Source organism: Notechis scutatus, chromosome Z, assembly GCF_049901735.1.
Source record: "Notechis scutatus isolate UNSWTSFEM ecotype Mainland chromosome Z, rNotScu1.2, whole genome shotgun sequence".
NCBI lineage: Eukaryota > Metazoa > Chordata > Lepidosauria > Squamata > Elapidae > Notechis > Notechis scutatus.
Window position 1 is genome coordinate 8979431 of NC_142025.1, and position 8794 is coordinate 8988224.

The window sequence follows — 8794 nt, forward strand, 5'->3', positions numbered from 1 at the left end:
AGGCCATGGTTCCAGATTGTATTAGATTCTTTTAAGCTTGTTATGGATTCAAATATCTTCTCTGATTAGTCCAACAGTTTGAACCAATCTTATTTTAACATCAATTGTGTTTAGTGCCGCTAACTTCCTTTCTTTGCAAGTACCGCATGTGAAATTTCACATCTTCTGAACTCTTTGGGTTTCTTCCAAAATCATTCAAAGGGCATAGCACTTTTCTGTACCCTGTCCTCTTTATACAGCCTCTTCCTTGAAGAAGAACAGTTCAGCTGCCATTTTCCTAAACAGTTTATCCTTTTCCTTAAAATATATACACATCTATTCCCTATTCACAGAGTTGTTGGAGGAAACTCCTGAGAATACCAATACCAGGAAAACAAACTGGATGGATCATCAAACAAATCAACCCAGACTTCTTAGTGAACACAGGCTCAAATTATGGATCTTGTGCATAGTATGCAAAACTCCCTGGAGAAACCTTCAATTCTAAAAATGGTGGGAAGGAAAAAAACAAGAAAAGACTCAAGAGAAGGAGGGGGAGGTGGAAGGAAGGAGGGAGAGATGGAGAGATGGGAGAGAGAGAGAGAGAGAGAGAGAGAGAGAGAGAGAGAAAGAGAAAGAAAGAAAGAAAGAAAGAAAGAAAGAAAGAAAGAAAGAAAGAAAGAAAGAAAGAAAGAAAGAAAGAAAGAAAGAAAGAAAGAAAGAAAGAAAGAAAGAAAGAAAGAAAGAAAGAAAGAAAGAAAACAAAACAGGAGAACAAATTTTAGTCCTCCCTTAAGTATAATAGCTGGCTGGATGACTTTGGGCAAATCACCAGGAGACAAGTGAATTCTAGTCCTGCCTTAGGTATAAAAAATGGTTGGGTGACTTTGGACCAGATACTCTTTCTCAGCCCAACACACCTCACGGGGTTGTTGTGGGGAAAATAGGAGGAGGAGGAAGGGGTATTAGGTTTGCTTATCACCTTGAATTATTTATAAGAATAATAAACACAAAATAAAAATAAATATAAAATCTATACATAGTTAAAAGTTGACACCAACTATGTGCCTAACCATTCAATAACAAACAGTTTCTACTTCCAACTTACAAAAATGCTACACTGTTTTGACCCAGCTGAGGAAAAAGATAGTCATATCTTTTCACATATATTACACCTGTCCATTAATATTGTCAAGTATGATATTTGGACAGCTGTCCAGAGTTCCACTGAAAAGTAAACAAAATGTTCCTATCTCAACAACAGGGCTGACTTGACATATTTTGAAGTTATCTAGTGTACTTTCCCATTTGAAGAGCCTCTTTCCCAAACTTATTAAGTTCAGTGTTTACAGATTAGCTAATTCACTACTACAAGCGGACACAAATAAACATTTTTGAAAACCTTTTGACAGTCACGAGTTTTACGCTCTACAAATAGCCCTAGCTATGAAATCGTACTCGTTCGACCAGTTTCTCAAGCACTCAAGCATTCAAATGCTGCAATTTATTAAATTTGTTTTCAATCCAACCACGGGGCATCCACTATGCAAATATTGATTTTTTTAAATGACAAAAAATATCAAACAACACATGGCCCAGAAAACTATTTCTCAGCACCCAAAATGTACCAAGCTTATAACTGGTGCCGGCCTACTTTTGCTTCTTTTTTATTTTAATTTCAGAATGGTTCCAGGAAAGATGCAGGCATGTTCCTCACCACTTTTGCTCCTAAGCTGTGCCCCTTAAAACAATGCCAAGATCTGTGCGCACACATCCTCCACATTTTGCAAACAAATAAGTCAAAACAGCTGCCTTCTGTTGCTGTTTCCACAAAACACTTCAACAAATCAGGTTTTAATTTGGTCTGGTTTGCCCAGAATGCCTGAACTTGTATTTGGTTTGTGTCCTTTAGCCGGTGAGGGCTAAATCAGGTATGGCTAAGAATGTACAAATGGATAGAGCCAGATTCTTTTGCAAAGAGTAGGTTTGCATGTATCAGAATGCATTTATAAGTGTATTGAGCCAATCTAATTAATCTAAACATTTTCCCCATTTAAAATCAGTGGAAAGTAGGATTCTTGAACTTTGTTAGCACAAACTGTGGGGAAAATAGGGTTTACGAACAAAATTTCTATATTTATAAAATTTATTGGCCCATCATCGTACCATAGGGTAATAACTGTGTGGCTAACAGTCATATCTATGCTAAAACATAAAAAGGTAAAATCAAACATTAAAATAAAAGACACACAGGGAGGGCGGAGATGGAGGTGGGGGGGTCCGTTATTACTCAATCAGCCATCTCCATTGTGCTGTTCCCTCACTGGGGCCCCAAGTCTACTGGCACAATCATGTGTTTTGGTCCTTACAAAAACATAGAAGGATTGGGGCCAACCTCACATCAGGTGTGGAGATGTTCCAGAGGGCAGGAGCAACAGCAGAGAAGGCACTCCCTATGTGCCTTTGATTTTAGTGTTTGGTCTCTTGCATGTATTTTCCCCATTCATGTACCACACACACTGTAATTGTCACTATGATTTTAACAGCTGGCACTCACTTTCGACTAGGTTTCAAATATCTAATTACTTCCTAATCTTTGTGTGAACATTGGGCTGGGGTTACATAAGAACTGCAGTGCCAAGCCTATGGCTTATCTTGGCCTGGGAAATTCATGTTGCCATGATTAAGGTCTGCAACCATTTTCTATCTCTTCCTCTTCAGCCAAACTGTTTTTTCAACATCAAGGTGAATTCTCCATCATGCTTAATCCTAAATCCAATCAGGAAAAAAGTACCTTTTAAATGATATACTCTGCCCCCACACAAAAAAAGCCATAGGATCCTGTTAAGTCTTTAAAATGAGAAATGAATTCATGTGATTCACCATTCAGAAAGAAATGAAGCTCATTCTCACATCAACTGAGTTTTTAATGGGCAAAAGGCTACCCAATTTGCACACCCTCTTAAATTTGTTCATTTCTCCCTAGGAATTATAACCCAGAGTTGAGAACCTCTGCCTTAGAGAATGGATCTTTTTTTATGTTTAATACAGCATCCCACAAGTTTAGGTTCTCCTATTTCCTTTGATCTCTTATAGTTTAGCTAGCTTTTCCTTGGCCAAGCTAGCTAAACTATAAGAGCTAGCTGAATTTATCAAAGATCAACAGAAATAAGTTGCTATTGAAATAAGAACCATTATGGAAAGATTAATATCAGTTGCTATAATTAATTGTTTAGACTAGTATTTTTGTAAAGTATAGATAATTTATAAGGTGATCGAGAAAATGTAATGCGGAATCTGACAAATAAATATATATATCTGTGTTATATAGTAAATAGGGAGATGGTATTAGGGTAGATTGAAGGTGGCTAGCTCGAATTATTAACCAGAGGGGACAATTTTGAATTAATAAAATAAGGATTGATAAAATTGCAAAGGTGACAGAAAAAGATAGTATGAGAAATGAACATAGAAATGAAATGAGAATTTTAGATAACATTGTAAAATAAGATATGAGAATATCCTAAGAAAAATGAAATAAGTTAAACATGAATTAGAATTGGGTAAGTTTAATATTTAATACTAATAAGGTTAATGTGATATGAAATTGAACAAACAAAATGAATAGGTAACTATGGTCATGTTTGTATTGAGATGTGAAACCTGGAATCATACTGCTTGCCAAATGAGAATTTTTTATTTAAAAAAATTTGAGGAGGAAGTTGAATAATGAAATTACTAGGTAGGTTTAACTGATATAGTGTTTGGCACTAGGATAGAGTATTGAAAATAAGCAATGAAGGATTCTGATTTAATGTGAATATATGTATTAAGAGATATGATTGGTATTATTAAGTTTGTCTATACTAAAATGTAAGATATATTGATGCCACACTGTTAATGTATTGTGTATGTGTAGATTGAAATTTAAAAAAAAACTTGGGAAAAAAAAGAAATAGGTTGCTGTTGATCTCTATCCCTAACCCACATCTGGCTTTGGAACATTACAGCTGAACAGACATCTTAATGACGATATCTTTGCATGAAGAAAAACAGCTCTTATGACATGCCAATATTCTTATGGTACTTGATGCTTCTCCTCAAGAACATCCCCACCCCCCACCCCCCAATTATTGTTCACAGTGGGTCATTTAACAACAACTTTAACACTTGATTCTATTAATGTTCACAATGGCCAAATATTCCTTCAAATTCCTTCTGAGATGTTTATACCCTTACCTTCAAAATAAAAATGCTCTGAGGTAAGAGCTGGACAAAGAAAGCCTCTGGATATAAGGCCAAGGGCAACTTCTCCACGTGAAAAGAAAACCTTTTCTGGAATATTGGTCCAGACATGCCAAACACCACCAAAGGAAATCCTGGAAATGTTGGTGAATGTAATGGCTTTGAAACATCTTTTATCTCCACGGAGGCCATTCACAGAAGAAACATATGTCAAGGAGCATACTTTCTATGAGTAAACCCACGGTTGCTGGAACCTTGCTGAAGCAAACTTTGAGGTAAAAGAAGAGACAACAGTGAACTTTTAGTCAACAACCTTGGTTTCATTTTTCCCAAGAGAACAGGAGAACCTGGGTCAATCACTAGAAGACATGGTGAGTCAAGCTACTTTCCTCTTCTCTCCACTTCACAAGGAAAACATCTTCAATTTGGTGATCTTAGCTGAAAAAGTCCAAAATAGCCATGATCCAATTGAAGCTTCCTGGTGGGATTCAAAGCCAGCCCTATGTAACGTGGTTGTGATAGTCAAGCTAAAAGGTGACCAGAGTGTAAATGACTTTCTGAAAGGCCTCCCTCTTCTTACTCACTGAGTAGTGTAGACAAATTTTCCTTACCAACTACGAAAGAAACAAAAGGCTGAACTGATGTCATATATTGTCAGCAATGCGGCTAGTTCTGCAGTGAAACGGCTTAAAGTATTGTCTTTTCCAAAAGATCCTAACAGGAAACAAGAAGGGAGAGAAGCAGAGAATCCAAAGTCAACTGATGAATTGGCCATGGTCCAACTGAAGCTTCCAGATGGTATTCAAGAGCAGTCCTATGTGGAGTTTGCTGTAGTAGTCAAATTGCAAGCTGATCAGGGCATGAGTGACTGTCTTAAACACCTTCTGACCTAGGAAGAGGTATAACTGTTCTAATAAAAGAAGTAATGTATTCTTTTGACTTTTATTCTCTTCCTCCTTACTTTTTTGAGTATTGCAAACAGATTTTCCATACTCACTATCAAAGAAACAAAGATTGACCTAGCAATGCAACTAGTGATGCTGTTGAACTGGTTGTCCTCCAACAGAGCCTGGTAGGAAGCGAGTGGAGAGAAGAAAAGAATTCAGAGTCAACCACGCTGCTCTATCCCACTCCTTCCTCTTTGTCCCAGCTTCTTTTGACTTAACATTCTGCTACAGCTTATCAATCTGTCCAAAGGAAAATAATCCACGAATTAAGGCCCCTTCATATGGGCCGGTTTTACAAAGATACGTTATGTTTCTCTGACCTGCTAAGGGTTAGTTGACCTGCTAACATGAAAATCCAGAGATAGTTTTTCTTTTCTCTCTTTACTGCTACTTTCTCTTCATTCTCCTTCGCTTTCCACCAACCTCCCTCCCACTTATTTATCAGGACAGCAAGACTAATACAACCTCTTGTTCTGGGGCACCAGGATTTCCAATTCCCTATTTGGCTTCAGCTGAAACCAGAGCAGCAATAAAAGAGTTCTTGATAGAAGAGAATATTGGTAGCTCAGGGTTGAGTGTGAATTTGAGCTCAGTGTGACTCTTTCCCATTACAGCAAGCACACATCGTTCAGGGCCTCAATTATGGGGTTCTTGATGCTCTCTGAGTTTGGTGGTTTTCTTGCAGATGTTTCATTACCCACCTAGTTAACATCATCAGTGTTGAAAGGGAGTGGTTTTGCTCTTATTTTTCTATATGAGTGCCTTGCCCTGTGTCCACCAAGGTATACACACACAAGCTAACAATAAATCACAGCCTAATCAAGGAGGAACCACTAAGAGCACTCCACCATCAGTGATAAAGCCAGCCACCTGTCTATAAACAAAGAGCAAACCCCACTTCCTTCCAGCACTGATGACATTACCTAGTTGGGTAATGAAATATCTGCAAGAAAACCACCAAGGTCAGAGAACATCAAGGACTCCACAAATGAGACCTGAATGATGTGCTCTTGCTGCAATAGGAAAGAGTTACACTGTAAGTCATGGAATCTATGGGGTATGGTCTTGTCCCTAATGGTGTTCCCTTCAGAGGTAACTTACAAGCCTTCTGAGACTCCCTCCATCCTGAGGAATCTTTTGTACCACACTAAGATGGGACGAAAGAGACTGGGATCCAAACACAGGATCCAACGCCAGCCATAGCAACCACCAGAGCCAAGGGGTACCTACTTCTTCAGCTGCCTTGCTATTCCTCTCATGGACCTCTTTGTCAAAATTTTGGCTGACAGGTCTCTTCTGACACAGGCTGTCTCATGTTGGGCCTTATGTGCTTGATGGGACTGTTTTCATAAGAGGAGCTTCTTTTTCTCTGAGCTGTGGGGAAATTTAGAAAAGGACAAGAGCTGTGATCCTCAGTGGTTTTTTTTTAAGTCTTCTCCAGATGAAGAAAACTCATCAAAATCAAGCCTGTCTTTACAACGCCCTTCCCTTTGAGACTCAATTCCATCCATTAAAAAGCTTTTGTGATTCACGGAGCTCCCGCCATGAGAGAAGTCTCACAGGGGGCTAAGGCACCTCCCTACTCTCTGTAATCTCCCTCCCCAGTTGCCAAAATTTAGACAAGTGCCACTGAACAGGGTGGAGGGTTCCAAGAACAGCCCCATGAAAGCAAAAACACTCATGTAAAGTCAGTGTGGACTCAGGAACTTTGGCAGGAGGGGGAGCTTGGTGGGTCAGGAACACCTTGGCCTCTGCCCAGTCACTATGAACAACCCTGGACATAGCGGAACATGTAGAAATGGCTCCTAGATATCCCACATCAGGGGTGTCAAACTCGATTTCATTGAGGAGCGCATCAGGGATGTGTTTGACCTCAGAGGGCCAGGGGGTGGGCGAGTTAAGCATGGCCATGGTGGGAGTTTCCTACAGGGTCAAGATGCACTTTCCCCTCTTTTCTTCTTTCTTTCCACAATTCTTTACTATAACCATTTTCCTATCCCTTCTACCAGATGTTACTGGAAAACATTTATTACTTATTCTTCATATTCTACTAAACTTTTTATTTCTAAATTTATACCCCATTGTTTAATAGTAAATTGCTTTTCCAGGCAGAAAAGCTATTTATACTATTGTATTTTTATTATTCAACTAACAATAAAAATACAATAGCATAAACAACATAATACAAGATCTAATAGCAGAGGTAAAATTACCAAGATAGTAAATAGAAATGGCTGTCAAATATAGATTTTTGATTGTAGATTTAATGGACCTACAGTATGTAAAATCTGGCATTAACCTGTAGTATTAACATAGTATGTTGCTTGTTTTCTATTCAGATCACACACTTACTTGAGACATGTGGTCTCAAGTAAGTGCCTGATCTGAATAGAAAATAAGTAACATCCTATGTTAATACTATTGTAATCCAGTCCAATCCAAACCTCCTACAGCACTCTGCCCACTGAAAACAGTCTGTATGGAGGCCCTGGGCGGCCTCCACAGCCTCCTGCAACACTCTGACAGCCAAAAATGGGCCATGGGTGGAGGAGGCATTTTGGCCAGCAGAGGTACCGGTGGGGCGGTCTTTTCATATTTCCAGATCAGCTCTGCAGGCCGGATCTAAGCATCCCATGGCTGGATCTGGCCCACGGGCCTTGAGTTTGACACCCCTGTCCTACATGAAGGAGTCTACTCCTGAAGGAGCTCCTTCCTTTTCCTTCTCAATCTTCCATCCCTCACAAGAAGTTGTCTACTCACCATATCATTCCACTTTTTGGATTTCCATATTGATCACAAATTTTACTTTTGTTCTTCTAGGAGTCTTGGGGATGTCCTTCAGTTTACTGTACATATTGCTCCTGCCATAGAATTTGGAACAGCAGCTCCTGGATTGCTGCTTGTTGAAGGCTTTTTTCCCTCTCCCAAAACACTTTTTTTAAAATCCCCTAGAACAGAGAAAAAAGAATGGACTAAGTCTATTGTTTAGAATCCTTTTGTTACAATTAAGTAGATTTAGATCTTATGTAATAATATCCATGTGGTAGAGATTACCCAAAGTGGAAAAATTCTGGGTTGAATGGATTACTGGTAGCCTTAATTTACAGCCATTTAGTGACCATTCAAAATTACAATGGCACTAAAAAAGTGACTCATGACTGATTTTCACACTTATGATTGTTGCAGCAGCACAACATGGTCACCTGATCAAAATTCCGGTGCTTGGCAACTGGTGTATACTTTATGAGAGCTGCACTGTCCTGGGATCATGCAATCACCATTTATAACCTTCCCAGACGGCTAACAGCAAGCAAAGTCAATAGGAGAAGCCAGATTATTCCATGATTCACTTAACAACTGCAGTGATTCACTTAACTGTGGCAAAAAGGTCATAAAATGAGGCAAAACTCACTTAACAGAAATTTTGGACTCAGTTGTGGTCATAAGCCAAGCACTACCTGTAGTGTTAAGCTTCATTTTGGTTTTGCATGGTTAGATGCATTCCATAGCCAAGGTAGTTTATCAAATTTAAAAGCTTTCCTTAATTCAAAGGTTAAGGCTGCTTGTGATCCCGAACAATTGGAAAAATAATCAAGTCTGTCTTTTAACACCAATAAGGAATG

General features: G+C 38.9%; 1 long non-coding RNA gene across 1 annotated transcript; it reads right to left on the reverse strand.

Moving 5' to 3' along the window:
- Window positions 1–1449: 1449 nt before the first annotated feature.
- On the reverse strand, window positions 1450–8113 carry LOC113420829 (uncharacterized). Its single transcript, XR_015745807.1, has 3 exons — window positions 7932–8113; window positions 6402–6545; window positions 1450–5293 (listed from the first exon to the last, which is right to left on the reverse strand). It is a non-coding gene; the product is annotated as an uncharacterized LOC113420829 (long non-coding RNA).
- Between the last annotated feature and the right edge of the window lie 681 nt (window positions 8114–8794).